Source organism: Oncorhynchus mykiss, chromosome 14, assembly GCF_057628025.1.
Source record: "Oncorhynchus mykiss isolate SJ-2025 chromosome 14, ASM5762802v1, whole genome shotgun sequence".
Lineage (NCBI taxonomy): Eukaryota > Metazoa > Chordata > Actinopteri > Salmoniformes > Salmonidae > Oncorhynchus > Oncorhynchus mykiss.
Window position 1 is genome coordinate 3,256,948 of NC_143035.1, and position 15,396 is coordinate 3,272,343.

General features: G+C 39.4%; 1 protein-coding gene and 1 long non-coding RNA gene across 2 annotated transcripts in view; both read left to right on the forward strand.

The window, feature by feature from the left end:
* Positions 1-15,396, forward strand: part of LOC110488551 (X-linked interleukin-1 receptor accessory protein-like 2) — a 318,635-nt gene that overhangs the window by 69,321 nt on the left and 233,918 nt on the right. The gene's annotated exons all lie outside the window — the stretch shown is intronic.
* LOC149978242 (uncharacterized) lies at positions 4,458-8,317 on the forward strand. Its single transcript, XR_016486197.1, has 2 exons — positions 4,458-4,526; positions 7,107-8,317. It is a non-coding gene; the product is annotated as an uncharacterized LOC149978242 (long non-coding RNA).

A 15,396-nucleotide genomic window follows, 5' to 3' on the forward strand; every position in this document is an offset into this window, starting at 1 on the left:
ATGTTCTTTATGTTAGTGCAGGGTGAGCTGCTCACAGTGGACTTCCTCCTAGGGCACACCGGCTTAGTGCTAACAGTTTAAATCTGGTTCATAGGCACATAATTACTGCACACAATAGCTGTAGGATCAGTAGAGGCGTTCAGGGCAGTTAAATGGACATAAATTAGGTTACTTATATTGTGTCTACTGACGCTCCTGGTGTAATGTACAATTGCTGAAGCATTATGACAACTCTGCGTCACAATGGTAGGGAATAGCAGAGCTGGGTTTAAGTCATTGATAAGTCATTGTCTCAACGAAGCCTTATAGTTCAAGTGGAACTGACAGAGATTTAACTACTTTGCAGATATGAAACAAACAGACAATCACAATATATGTAGAAAATATCAAATTCCTAGTTTATGCTACAAAACTAACTGTATAAGAGGCTTTCAAAATACTGTATTTGACTCAACATTCCATGACGTACACTAAGGCATTGTTGGCAGAATAGATGGATGCAGTTCAATGCATAATTCATATAATTCACCAATACATTTCCTGGGTAGTCCAAAAAATATTGCTATCAGGTTGTAAATCACAGCTGGCCTGCTGCATTGCTTGCTGCCTCCATTCGGGATACACTATTTCAGTTTCAATGACTTCATATTTAGGACAAAAACTGACGAATGTAACTACTGTAAGGCTGGGAATATCAATACAATCAAACTAGCAAGGGCAATGACCACAAGTCAGTCATAACGTGGCTAGCGTATCTATTTATGTAGCAAGCTAAAAACACAGAGTCTATCATTAGCTAGCTAGCTAGCTAGCTGCTAAGAGGAGGTCATGTCATGTCATTGGAAGAGTGGGTGAGTGACTGACTTTTTGACCCTCATATTGTTTTTCGGTGGCTATACACAGCTAGATGCAGGTGTCATTTGGTTAGCTAGCAAGAACTTGAACGACTGTTATCTTGTTAGCATATCTCTTTCGTTCACTCTGGGTGTCTTCTTCAATTTCAGAGCACTCTCGTCTGAGTGTGCCAGAGCATAGAATAACTGTACAATAGGTGGCATTAATGCACAATAACGTTGGATGCCAGCCGCCAATAAACCCCACAGAAGAAGGGGCGGGGGCAACAATGGTAGCTAGCTAGACGTACACCGGTAGACAGTGTCCTTCGCCCCCACCAGTCGGGCACTGTTTTCCTGCAGTTCCATTAATGACAGCGAGGCCAGGTGTTCGGCATACAGGAGTGAAGTACACTGTCTGCTAGCTTAGCCAGCTAGTTCTATAGAGGACTCTGGTACACGAGAGACGACACTGTGTGTAGCTCTCTAGCAAGCTAGCACACCTCACTCTGACCATTTTACTCGCCCTAGCAGAGCTGCTTAGCTAGGCAGTTTACATGTTATCTAGAGCGTTCACGAGTAACTATTACTTGTTTTGCCTACGTCTACTGATACCGGTCATATTCAGCTGGCGTTGCATGCTCGTAAATACATATTTTCATAAGCATATCTTTCTGAACCTTCTAAACTGTTGAGAATCGACCCTGATCCAAATGGTTGCATAATCAGGCCTAATCTGTTGGCCTCTGCAATTATTTCAGCATGAAACAAAGCAGGGAATATAAGCGGTTATTCTAATTAGCCTACATCACTACAGTTTACAGCCTATGGACAATAATTGTATATTCACTTGATAACAATAATACAGAGGTTCGTAAACTTTTCCAGCTCGTGACACAAATTAGAAACTGACCGTCCTCCCCTGACCCAAATGGTACACCAAATAGCCAAATTAAGTAGAAATAGTGTGTGATTATAGATGTATTCTCACAACTCGCAACCCACCTCTCAGGGCCCACTTTGGGTAACGACCCATAGTTTAAGAAACGCTGGAATAGTACATTCCTCATTGCACTGTGCTATTGTAGCCCAGGTATATTAACTTTCTTGTCTAAAAATTATCATCTGTTCATTTACTTTTTTTTTTTAAACTTTGACAAGTAAATATTTAGCTTATAGCCCTAATATTTAGAAAATGAATGGGCTAATATCTACACATCACTAACCTCTCTCTTCCAGCTGTTCCCATGCACAACAGGCTATGGGCTACACAAGCCTCTCCGAAATAATCCATTCCTCTTTTTGTGAAATCCTAGGAAAAGCTATAGGCCACAGAAACTATAGGAGATTTATTTTGATAATTTTTTATACTAAGCCTAATAGCCTATTCAGGCTAAGAAGCAGGCTTTCTGTGGCTGTGAATGTAAAACAGACCTACAGCATAAAAAATGTATGTCAGGGAAAGTTGAGGAGAGCAAGTGTATTGGTGTGATCACTTTTGGCAGGTTATGATAACATTGTTGCACAGATACATTGCAAATAGTTGCAGAGGACATACAGAGATGACACAGTGAAAAAAAGAAGACCTAAATGAATTGACAACCATTAGAAAAATGGAAATCACTTGCAAACCACTGGAGCAATGAGGCAATGATATGCTGTAAAAGATGTGCAGGCTAAATGGTGTTTGTTGTTGAATTGCTACATTAAAATATGAGTTACTATATTATTTTTCATTAGGCCTACATTTACTTTGAAGTATTATTTGCAGTTTTCACTATGACAATGAACACACCCTTAATGGACTGAATGATCTGAACATGTATCTGTGTGAGACCTCATGAATGGTCTTGTGTTACTACCTTATTAATAGGCAGCCGTGCAGTAGGATGCGTTGATCAGTTGATTGACAGGTGTAGGACTGTAGATTGATAAACGATCAACTTAAAAAATATATATGTTAACATTGTCAGAAATGGTACAAAAAGAGCACATCTTTGGTTCTTAAAGACGTTTACCCAAAATCCAGAAATTCACATTAATTCCATACATTCAAACTATACTGAACACAAATATAAACTCAACATGCAACATTTTGAACTATTTTACTGAGTTACAGTTCATATGAGGAAATCAGTCAATTGAAATAAATTCATTAGACCCTTATCTATGGATTTCACATTACTGGGAAGGGGCTCAGCCATGGGTGAGCCTGGGAGGGCATATGCCCACTCACGTTATATGCTCAGAAAGCTTTTTTTTACACATTTGTATGTGTTCATCTACAAAGCCTTTTAGATAAACTCCCTCTTTACTTCTGTTGTCTGGTTTCCTTCACCACCATCAGTTACCATACCCGGTCTGCTAGGTGGTTGCTACTTAACCCCAGGACATTTACAGTATTAGGCAAGGCTGCCTTTTCGTCTTGTGCACAAGAGGCATGGAATAGTCTTCAACCCATGCTTCGTCTAGATATATTAGTGCCACTGAATGAATTTAACCATGCTTTTCTTAGGCTGGATTATGTTGTTGAATTGTATAGTATTTTTGTATGTTTTAATTCTGTAATGTATTGATTGTTGCTGCCTTCTTGGCCAAGTCTCCCTTGAAAAATGGTTTTTGGCTCTCAATTGGCTTTTCCTGCTTAAATAAAGGTTAAATAAAAAAAACTTGGGAGCAAGGCCCACGCACTAGGGAGCCAGGCCTAAGGAGCCAGGCCCAGCCAATCAGAATGAGTTTTACCCAACAAAAGGGCTTTATTACAGACAGAAATACTTTTTTCATCAGCTGTCCGGGTGGCCGATAAAAGACGATTCCACAGCTGAAGAAGACGGATGTGGAGATCAAGGGCTGGCATGTTTACACTTGGTCTGCGGTTGTGAGGCCGGGCGGACTTACTGCCAAATTCTCAAAATTTCTCTAAGACGTTGGAGGCAGCTTATGGTAGAGAAATTAACATTACATTCTCTGGCAACAGCTCTGCTGGACGTTCCTGCAGTCAGCATGCCAATTGTACCCTCCCTCAAAACTTTTGACATATTTTACATTATGTTGTGTGACAAAACTGCACATTTTAGAGTGGCCTTTTATTGTCTCCAGTACAAGGTGCACCTGGGTCAATATCATTCAAAATTGTAAATAAAAAATGTACATGGATCAAATTTCTAAAGGATCCTTATGTGTGTATGCCTTCATGATAATAGAAGCATAATAACATAGGCATTAGAATGACACATTTCCTGAACAAATTCAGTGATATCTGCCAACCAGACGTGTCGACCTCTCATTAAGCGATGGTCTTGTATTGCTAAAGAATTCAGATGGTTAGTGATTCATTAAGTTTCAACAAAAGTCAATTTGATATATTTTAGACTATTTTATTTCAGTGGAAGGAGGCAATTTTTAATGTCCCAAGTGCTGCTCAATAAACTTCAACGAGAATAATTAGGAATACATTTTAGAAAATATTTCCTGATTTTCCTTCATTAATGTTATCTTATGTATAGTCTTTTTATGTTAAATGCTGCACTTTCTATAAGAATATTGACTATTTTCTGTACGTCATCAAAGTCGTTGTCCACCCTGTTACATTGTGGTTACTGGCACTTTAAGAAAATATATATTCTCTACAATGACATCACAAACAGGAAATGATGTAACTTCCTTGGTGGGAAAACAACTGTGGTGAACTTTGTGAGTATCTAGATTTTCATACAATTACATTTTCATCATTATATTTTGGGGATGTGATATGGGAAAGCATAACATGTCCACCCTGTTAAGTAAAAATACAAAAGACGTTAATCGAATTTTGTAATTCCAAAATCTATTTGTCAAACAATGCAATTTCCTTTTCAATTATCCTAGCTTCATCACAATCACTTGGAGCATAGTTGCTAATTTTAGCACAAAATGTCCACCCTGTTATTGTCCACCCTGTTATCTATGTACACGTAACAGGGTGGACATGCACTCAACAGGGTGGACAAATGGATATCTTGCAGAAATGTGTTGCAAAATATGTGTTTTTGTTCATAAATTGTATTACAGTATATATATATATATATATATATATATATCATGTATAGTATTTTAAGAATAAATAAATAGCAATTGAATCAGGTTTTTCTGAAGGAATGGCACCTCTTAGTGTAACTGAAAGACAGTGGCAATACAGAGTTTCTAGAGAAAGAGAGGGAGAAATGGAGGAAACATAAAGAGACAGGGAAGAAGGCAATAGCTGAACTCAGTGACTGAGTGCAGTGTGCAGAAAGGAAGAAATGGAGAGATTCAAAAATAATACTCAGAGCCAGGGCCAAGGCTAGTGCATTATTGCAGTCCCAAACACCCCCCTCACCTACTGAAAATCAGCCTGGGCCTTCAAGGTTAGAATATACTTAAGATAAGGCATCTAAGATTATTAGTTGCTAAACATACTACTAACTCTAACCGTAATCCCTAACCATAACCCATAACCCTAATCCCGATCTACTAACCCGTAATCTTAACTTTATCTCTGACTTTACCTAATCCTAACCATGCATTTGATGTGTTTTTGGCAACTCCAGCAAGGGGAACGCATTAGAAAGAAAACATACAGAAGACTCCAAAAAGAGATGGAGCATTTAAAATCAAGTGGCAAAGGAGAGGAAAGAAAATGAAAAATACAGGAAGAGGTATGCAAGGATTAGGGGAGAAGAGGTATGCAAGGATTAGGGGAGAACAGGCATCTGTATCGTCTCGTTCAACAGTCAAAGCATTGCTGAGACATCAGAATGTGACATCACCTATTAAGAGGGCTCTTCTCTTTCACACATCTCTCATTAAAGATATCAAAACAAAATACAGAAATGCAAGGAAACAGAAGAACAAGCAAATCATTGTGAAAGTGACCTTTGTGAATATACTGAAGAAGTATAAACTTCAGAAGTATGCCCAGACGGTGTTGGGCTTTTCAAATAAGAGAGATAAGTTGGAAGGGGACCTTTGCTTTTTTTTGACGAGGAAGGGAAGCAGAACAGAAATCAAAAGGAAAGTGAAGGATTTCTTTCTTCGTGATGATGTAAGTCGTATAACGACCGGTCGCAAACAAACCATCACACAACTAAAGAACAAAATGCAGAAGAGTCTTCTGACTGACACAATGAAAAATCTGCACAGGAAATTCCTGTCTGAGGAACTAGGTCATTTGTCCTATACCTCCTTCTGCCGCCTCGGGCCATTTTGGGTTGTTACGCCCAATGACACTGATCGTGAAACTTGTCAGTGCAAAACCCATGAGAATTTACAGTTCATGGCAAATTCTCTTCACAGCCTTGGGATTTTGTCCAACAAAAACCTTGAGGACATGGTCAACTCAAGTATGTGTGACCTGAAATTGAAGCTATGTGCTTATGGTGAATGTAATGATTGCTTCCTCACCACTCATCCAACTCTGAAATTCCTGGGAATGTAGAAGTTCCTCTGACACAATGGACCATGGAGAAGATCCAAAAGATGAAGAGAAGTGCTCCATGATAATCGTGAAGAGGGAGGTCACAATAACATAAACTGAACTGGTCATTCAGTTTCAAGATAGTCTCGCCAGGTTTAGGCAACACATCTTTAATATCAAGTGGCAATACAGGGCCTATAGGGAGCTTAGGGAGAGTCTGAAGAACAATGAACGGTTGCTGCACATTGATTTCAGTGAAAACTATTCATGCAAATACAGTCAAGAGATTCAGTCCATGCATTTTGGTGGATCTCACCAGCAAGCTACTCTCCACACTGGAGTGCTCTACACTGCTGTAGACCAACCACCAATTGCTTTTTGCTCCATTTCGCCATCACAGAGACATGATCCACCCGCCATTTGGGCACACCTTGATCCGGTTCTTGCTATGTTGGGAACTTCTACCTACTTACCACAGAACCACACAAACAAGGCTTTCAAGGGGTCAACTAGAATTTATTTGAGGCTAGTCATGGCAAGGGGGCACCAGATGGTGTTGTAGGGGCCCTCAAGAAGAGATCTGCAGATAGAGCTGTGCACCATGGAAAGCATATCCCAGATGCACGGGCCCTGTACAATGTCCTAAAAGTTCTTACCTCCTCTGTGGAGATGTTCTTCATTAATGAGAGTGATGTTGAGGCAAGAGCAGAGGTAACCCTCCTTCCTCCCCATACACACATACATACATTTTTCTTGTACAGTAGCTGGTTGAGTATTGAAATGTATAAGGTGTTTGTTACTCTTTATATCTTATCATATGCTATCTCTTCTCACCTCAGATGCCTGCCTTAGATGCCATTAAAGGAACAATGAAGATTCATCAGGTTGTCAGTGTCTCACCAGGCCAGATAAAATACAGGGATATTACTTGTCTGTGCAAGAAGGATAGTGGCATGTTGGACTGTCCCTTGTTTTCAGCTCAAAGAGTCAACTCTGGGTAACACTACAGCATTTAACCAGCTCACTGCATCTCATTACAAGGTTGACACCACATGGTGACCTGGCACCATTGAACTTAATCACGTAGGGGAGTGGTGTGTTGTCAATTAAGGATACCCTGGCATCATCATGGATGTAGAGGAACATCACATTAAGGTGAAGTGCATGCACCGGAATGGCATCAACAAATTATTCTGGCCAAGTCCAAAGGAAGATATTTGTTGGTACTCTGATGGACAGATCATTTGTCTGATGCCAGAGCCACAGGCTGTTTATAAACGCTCTGTGCAGATGGAAAAATCCACCTGGAAGTACTGTATGTGGAAGAGCATTTGGGGTGAAAAGGGGGAGGATGGAGAGAGGGGGAGAGGAAGGGAGGGACAGGAATGTGTTTTAATGCTAATTCCAATTATTTTGTACCAGCAATGTATTTTTGTGTTGTTGTTTTTCACAATGAATATGTATAGAAATAGCAGTTCCAATGTGGTTACTTCATGTAATTACTATGTAGATGTCTATTCAGTGTTCAGGGTTTAATTTATGTTCTGTCCTGTTATAGCTGTCCACCCTATTATACCTTGGTCTACCCTGTTATCCTGGCATCTTATTCATATTAATTCAGTTACATTGTCAAATACCAATAATTTGTGTATTGTATTTCAAAGAGTAAGACACAGCCAATACCACACAATTATAAACTTGAATAAAATATAATTAATACCTGTCTCAATTTAGAAAGATAAGGTGCAAATTAGATGAAGTTCTGCATAAAACCACACATTGTGTACAAAATCTGTTATTTCTTTATAATTTGACCAGAACACATGGACAGGGTTGACAAGGGGACACAATAGCTTTAAGAAATTAAAGACAGCGCATGTCCGTAACAGGGTGGACATACAGTATCATATGGCTGATTCACTGACAATGTAATTATCTAACTCTTAAGTACTGGAGTTTGGCCAACATGTTTTTCTACATGTCTAATATTTCCTTTTTGTATTAAAACATTAAAGGAATACAAATTCTGAAATAAAAATGTTAAATGTTGCATGGTCCAAATGGTACTGTTTGTGATATTGACCCACCTGTGTGATGATCATGCCATTTAATCAGGTTCCTGGTATGCCACACGTGTCAGGTGGATGCATTATCTTGTCAAAGGACAAATGCTCACTAACAGGAATGTAAACACATTTGTGCCAACAATTTGAGAGAAATAATATTTTTGTGCGTGTGGAACATTTCGGGGATCTTTTCTTTCACCTCATGAAACAATGGACCAACACTTTACATGTTGCATTTATATTTCTGTTCGGTATAGTTCAGTGGAGTTTTCCCTCTCCCCGCTCCCTCCCTGTAGTGCTGTACTGAAACTGCTGCAGAAAAATGGTTACGTGACTCTGCTACGTTACTGGATGCAGGCATCACTCTGCTCCATTGCCAGTGAATTCATGATTCAGAAAAGTGTGCAAAAATGTGTTGTTTTATTGAAAGCGTACGGTCGAACTTGTTACTATCAGTTTTGAGTCAGGAAATGTGTACTTTTCCACCTGAAACATTTTCGATGATTTTACATGAGTATTTTATGTAGCCGACTGCCACAGCAGCGGAGATGGGTAACAACTGTGCATGTCCGCTCTCCGAGGAATCCCTGCTATGTAGAACCTGCATGTTATGCCTTCATTCAAGTTTTTTGGGGGGGGGCAGAGAAGTGAAGACATTGTTGAACATTATTTATAAAAAGTCAACAACAACCTACAAATATGTCTGACGACAAAATACTTGCCAGTGAGGAAGAAAACTACAGTCGTTGAACTGTATTTGAGCCTGAGAATTCCGACGAAGAATTGAGGCAAATTGAGCTTCAGATGGCTGTCCTCCGCCACCGAAGTTGCAGCAGTAGCTGGACCACAGCCCCAACCCATCCCCAGGATCAACACAGACTGGTGGTGCAATTGCGCTCCAATGCTGCGAATAAGGAATATTTGTGCTGCAGAGAATTCTAAAATGTGACTACAATTTTTACAGAAATGGTGGAACGCAATGATGACGAGGAGCAGTTCATTTGTTTTATTAACTGATATGTGACACGTATTAATGCAAAAATCACATGCAAAACAGACAAGCTTTTTCTTTTTTGCTAAAAATATGGCGCCCAGAACTGGTGGAGCACCTGCCCTGAATGATGGATCGCCACTGTATCTAACAAGTACAGTGGCTTGCGAAAGTATTCACTCCCTTGGCATTTTTCCTATTTTGTTGCCTTACAGCCTGGAATTAAAATAGATTTTGGGGGGGGTTTGTAATCATTTGATTTACACAACATGTTTACCACTTTGAAAATGCTAAATATTTTTGTATTGTGAAACAAACAAGAAATAAGACAAACACTGAAAACTTGAGCGTGCATAACTATTCACCCCCAAAAAGTCTGTTTTGTAGAGCCAACTTTTGCAGAAATTACAGCTGCAAGTCTCTTGGGGTATGTCTCTATAAGCTTGGCACATCTATCCACTGGGATTTTTGCCTGTTCTTCAAGGCAAAACTGCTCCAGCTCCTTCAAGTTGGATGGGTCCCAATGGTGCACAGCAATCTCTAAGTCATACCACAGATTCTCAATTGGATTGAGTTCTGGGCTTTGACTAGGCCATTCCAAGACATTTAAATGTTTCCCCTTTAAACCACTCGAGTGTTGCTTTAACAGTATGCTTAGGGTCATTGTCCTGCTGGAAGGTGAACCTCTGTCCCAGTCTAAAATCTCTGGAAGACTGAAACAGGTTTCCCTCAAGAATATACCTGTATTTAGTGCCATCCATCATTCCTTCAATTCCCAGTCCCTGCCGATGAAAAACATCCCCACAGCATGATGCTGCCACCACCATTCTTCACTGTGGGGATGGTGTTCTCGGGGTGATGTGAGGTGTTGGGTTTGCGCCAGACATAGCCTTGCCCTTGATGGCAAAAAGCTCAATTTTTATCTCATCTGACCAGTGTACCTTCTTCCATATTTGTGGGGAGTCTCCCACATGCCTTTTGGCGAACACTAAATGTGTTTGCTTATTTTTTTCTTTAAGCAATGGCTTTAGCCCAAGACAATATACACAGAGTATACCAAACATTATGAACACCTTCATAATATTGAGTTGCACCCCCCCCCCCCCCCCCCCCCCCCCCCCCCATTTTTGTCCTCAGAACAGCCTCAATTCGTCAGGGCATGGACTCTACAAGGTGTTGAAAGCATTCCACAGGGATGCTAGCCCATGTTGACTCCAATGTTTCCCACAGTTGTGTAAAGTTGTCTGGATGTCATTTGGTTGGTGGACCATTCTTGATACACTCTGGAAACTGTTGAGCGTGAAAAACCCAGCAGCATTTTAGTTCTTGACGCAAACTGGTGTGCCTTGGCACCTACTACCTTACCCCATTCAAAGGCACTTAAATATTTTGTCTTGCCCATTCACCCTCTGAATCGCACACATACACAATCCATGTCTCAATTTTCACAAGGCTTAAAAATGCTTCTTTAACTTGTCTCCTCACCTTTGTCTACACTGATTTGAAGTGGATTTATCAAGTGATATCAGTAAAGGATCATACAGTGGTCGCTCCACTAAAACTTTTGCAATTATGCTGCGGGATTTAGAGGTAATTTATGTTTTTGTACGGTACCCTGCGCCACCACGTTATTGCTCCAGACCAGCGCAAGGGGGAGTTAGAGCACTGATTATGCTTTTGGGTCCTACTGTGTCTCTAACTCACAATGAATGGGCACCATGAACCTAAATAGAAACTGATACTTGTGCACGACTTCAGTATTACTTACTAAAACTGTTGTTACACTAAGGTTTTCATTATTTAATTTTGTATGGATTATTTTGCTCTTACTGCAGTACTGTAGGCCACTCCTGACCGGTCACCTTATACACGGATGCGCCACTCAGGTGCTGTATAACGTGACCAGTTATACTGCACCTGAATGGTGCATCCGTGTAAGCTGTGTTGCTACAGATGCTGGTTCAATACCCATGCCGCCCTCCACTGGCAGACCCATGAGATGATTGTAGGTTTTTGGTTTCTCTCCCTCTAAAAACAAGAATAAATCATTCCAAATAACAAACTGGCTTCATTTACAAATTAGTAACAATGTCTCATCCCGTGTTCAAGAATGGCCTTTTTCTCACTCATTTTATGTTATTTGAAAACAAAATCATCTCCAAAATATTATTTTTTAAACAAAGCGATTATTATTATTATTATTCATTTAGAATTATATTGTTGGATATTCTCACAGATATTATTAATCCTGTTATTAGCAGGACAATATATATTGGTCACATTGGTCATGGCTCACGAGCAGCGCACAATGGGATTGCATTGCAGTTCTCCAGCTGTATCCACTGAAAGCGGGTGAGGTTCAAGGCACAAGCGTGTGCAAAGCTGTCATCAAGGCAAAAGGTGGCTGCTCTGAAGAATCTCAAATATCAAATATGTTTTGATATGTTTAACACTTTTTTAATTACTACATGATTCCATATGTGTTATTTCATAGTTTTGTGTAGTAAATAGTAAAAATAAAATAAAAAACCCTTGAATGAGTAGGTGTGTCCAAACTTTTGACTGGTACTGTATATATTCCCATATATCTGACCTTTTATTAGATCCAAAGAGTAGACATGTTCCTGCATGTTCTTAATTTCATATACGAAGGTAGGATATTATCCGTAATGGGACTGTTTCTAGTGCATCCAATCCGGACTTCAGAAATGTCCTTTGTTACCGTATGAGTCCAATGAGATATCTGGGGTGTTGCGCGTGCACCCGCTTATATATTTGTAGAATTTTCTAACTCCGGAAAGTATCAACATGCTGGTACATCTAAGCTTTAATATTTAGGCATAAACATATTTTCAGAAATGTATCAGTAGTCGATACCTCAAAAAATATATAATTTCAATAGATATCCTTACATGATGTGTAATATTCATCCTCGAATGTCTGATTGAAAATGGGCTAAATCTGACTCATGATCAATATGCACTGGCCAAATTATTTTACCTGTTCATGTGCCGAAAATCATTGTGCTTCTTCACATGGAGGCGAAATATCTGAGCATACATTTACACCATATTCAGTAGTAGTCTACAAGGCACAGAAAGGCATTGTTTTATTTCATCCAAGTTGCTATTTCCAAAGCACATCTCTCCTATTTCTGTAAAGAAAAAAAAGATCAGCATAGCAAATCCAGAGTTCCTATCACACTTGCTTTCTGTAAAGATGCAGACTTAGGCCAATAGTTCCTAAAAATGTATTTTATTTATTTGACAGAAGAAGAAAAAAGTTACACTCCTTCAATACCCCTGCATGCCCTGTTTGTTATGGACGAGGAATACGATGGGAGAAGATTAGGTCATCAGCGGCGGTCCCTTGCAGCCCGGACTCAACAGTTTGGAGTAGATCACAGATCAACACTACCAAAACATCAATACATCAATTATTAATCCAAATTTTGTCGATTATTGCAAGAAAATATTGTAATTTCATATAATACTACAAGCTAGCTAACCAGTTTACTAGTTAGCTAGCTAGCTTATATTAAACAGTAATACAACATATGCCTAAATGTTTTAAAAGTTAGCTGTCACCTGTCCCTGAAGTGAAGGCATTTTCACTATTTGTTAGCTTGCTAGATTATAGTACTGTTTAGCTTTTACTGGCCAAATTAGCTAACGTTATTGATGCTAGTTACTAAGATAAATAAAACATCTCAGATTAGCTACTCAATTTGTGTTATTTTATGAACAGCTTCTCACTTCTTTGTTTCTCACTTCTTTGTTTCTCCACACACTGTTTACACACATTTGTGGCGCCCAAATAAAAAAATGACAGTCGGAACTCCACAGCAGAAAATACATGATTATTGTTGCTAAACTCACGAGTTACAGTGCTTTTAGCTTGTGGTTTGCGCGTGCCCTTATTCAGAGGGAATTCTACAATTATAGCTAGTGTCTGAAAGAATTATATGGATTTAACTTCTTATGGCTGCAGGGGCAGTATTGAGTAGCTTGGATGAATAAGGTGCCCAGAGTAAACAGCCTGCTCCTCGTTCCCAGTTGCTAATATATGCATATTATTAGCACATTTGGATAGAAAACACGTTTCTAAAACTGTTTTAATGATGTCTGTGAGTATACCAGAACTCATATGGCAGGCAAAAACCTGAGAAGAAATCCAAACAGGAAGTGGGAAATCTGAGGTTTGTAGTTTTTGAATTCAGCCCTATCGTATACACAGTGGGATATTGGTTGTGTTGCACTTCCTAGGGCTTCCACTAGATGTCAACCATCTTTAGAAACTTGAATGAGGCTTCTACTGTGATGTGGGGCCGGATGAGAGCTCTTTGAGTCAGTGGTCTGGCAGAGAGCCAGGTCCTGGTCACCCGCATTTCACATTATTGAAGTTTTATGATAAAAACATCCTAAAGATTGATTCTATCCTTAAGTTTGAAATGTTTCTACGACCTGTAATATAACTTTTTTTAAGCTTTCGTCCGACGTTCGGCTGGACCTGCACGAGCGTTTGGATTTGTGTACTTAACGCCCTAACAAAAGTAGCTACTTGGACATAAATGATGAACATTATCGAACAAACAAACATTTATTGTGGAACTAGGATTCCTGGAAGTGCATTCTGATGAAGATCATCAAAGGCAAGGGAATATTTATAATGTTATTTCTGATTTCTGTTTACTTCAATATGGCGGATATATATATATTTTTTCCTGAGCGCCGTTCTCAGATTATTGCATGGTTTGCTTTTTCCATAAAGTTTTTTTGAAATCCGACACAGCGGTTTCATTAAGTCCTATGAGTGTCAGGAAGTCCTATGCGTGTCATCTGATGACGATCATCAAAGGTTAGTGATTAATTTTATCTCTATTTGTGCTTTTTGTGACTCCACTCTTTGGCTGGAAAAATAGCTGTGTTTTTCTGTGATATGGCTCTGACCTAACATAATCATTTGTGGTGCTTTCGCTGTAAAGCCTATTTGAAATCGGACTCGAACGGTATAAGATTTTAATTATGAGATTTTTGTTGTTTTGAATTTGGCACCCTGCACTTTCACTGGCTGTTGTCATTCCGATCCCATTAACGGGATTGCAGCCCTAAGAAGTTTTAATATTTGTGCAATAATTGAGCATGTCCTCAAAACTCAATTAAGATTTAGAAATTGTCCTTATTTACCATATCAAGATCCTGATATGGACCTCAGTCAAGAGCTTTTGCATTGTATTGTGCTGGTAAAATATACAATGTAGGCCTACTGTCAGTATTTGTGTCATTATGTCTAAAAGACACATCTGATTTCAGAATTTGTCAGGATTTTGTGTATGTCCAAAAAACTCAAAATATGCATTGGAAATGGTAAGTACAGTGCCTTGCGAAAGTATTCGGCCCCCTTGAACTTTGCAACCTTTTGCCACATTTCAGGCTTCAAACATAAAGATATAAAACTGTATTTTTTTGTGAAGAATCAACAACAAGTGGGACACAATCATGAAGTGGAACGACATTTATTGGATAATTCAAACTTTTTTAACAAATAAAAACTGAAAAATTGGGCGTGCAAAATTATTCAGCCCCCTTAAGTTAATACTTTGTAGCGCCACCTTTTGCTGCCATTACAGCTGTAAGTCACTTGGGGTATGTCTCTATCAGTTTTGCACATCGAGAGACTGACATTTTTTCCCATTCCTCCTTGCAAAACAGCTCGAGGTGAGGTTGGATGGAGAGCATTTGTGAACAGCAGTTTTCAGTTCTTTCCACAGATTCTCGATTGGATTCAGGTCTGGACTTTGACTTGGCCATACTAACACCTGGATATGTTTATTTTTGAACCATTCCATTGTAGATTTTGCTTTACGTTTTGGATCATTGTCTTGTTGGAAGACAAATCTCCGTCCCAGTCTCAGGTCTTTTGCAGACTCCATCAGGTTTTCTTCCAGAATGGTCCTGTATTTGGCTCCATCCATCTTCCCATCAATTTTAACCATCTTCTCCGTCCCTGCTGAAGAAAAGCAGGCCCAAACCATGATGCTGCCACCACCATGTTTGACAGTGGGGATGGTGT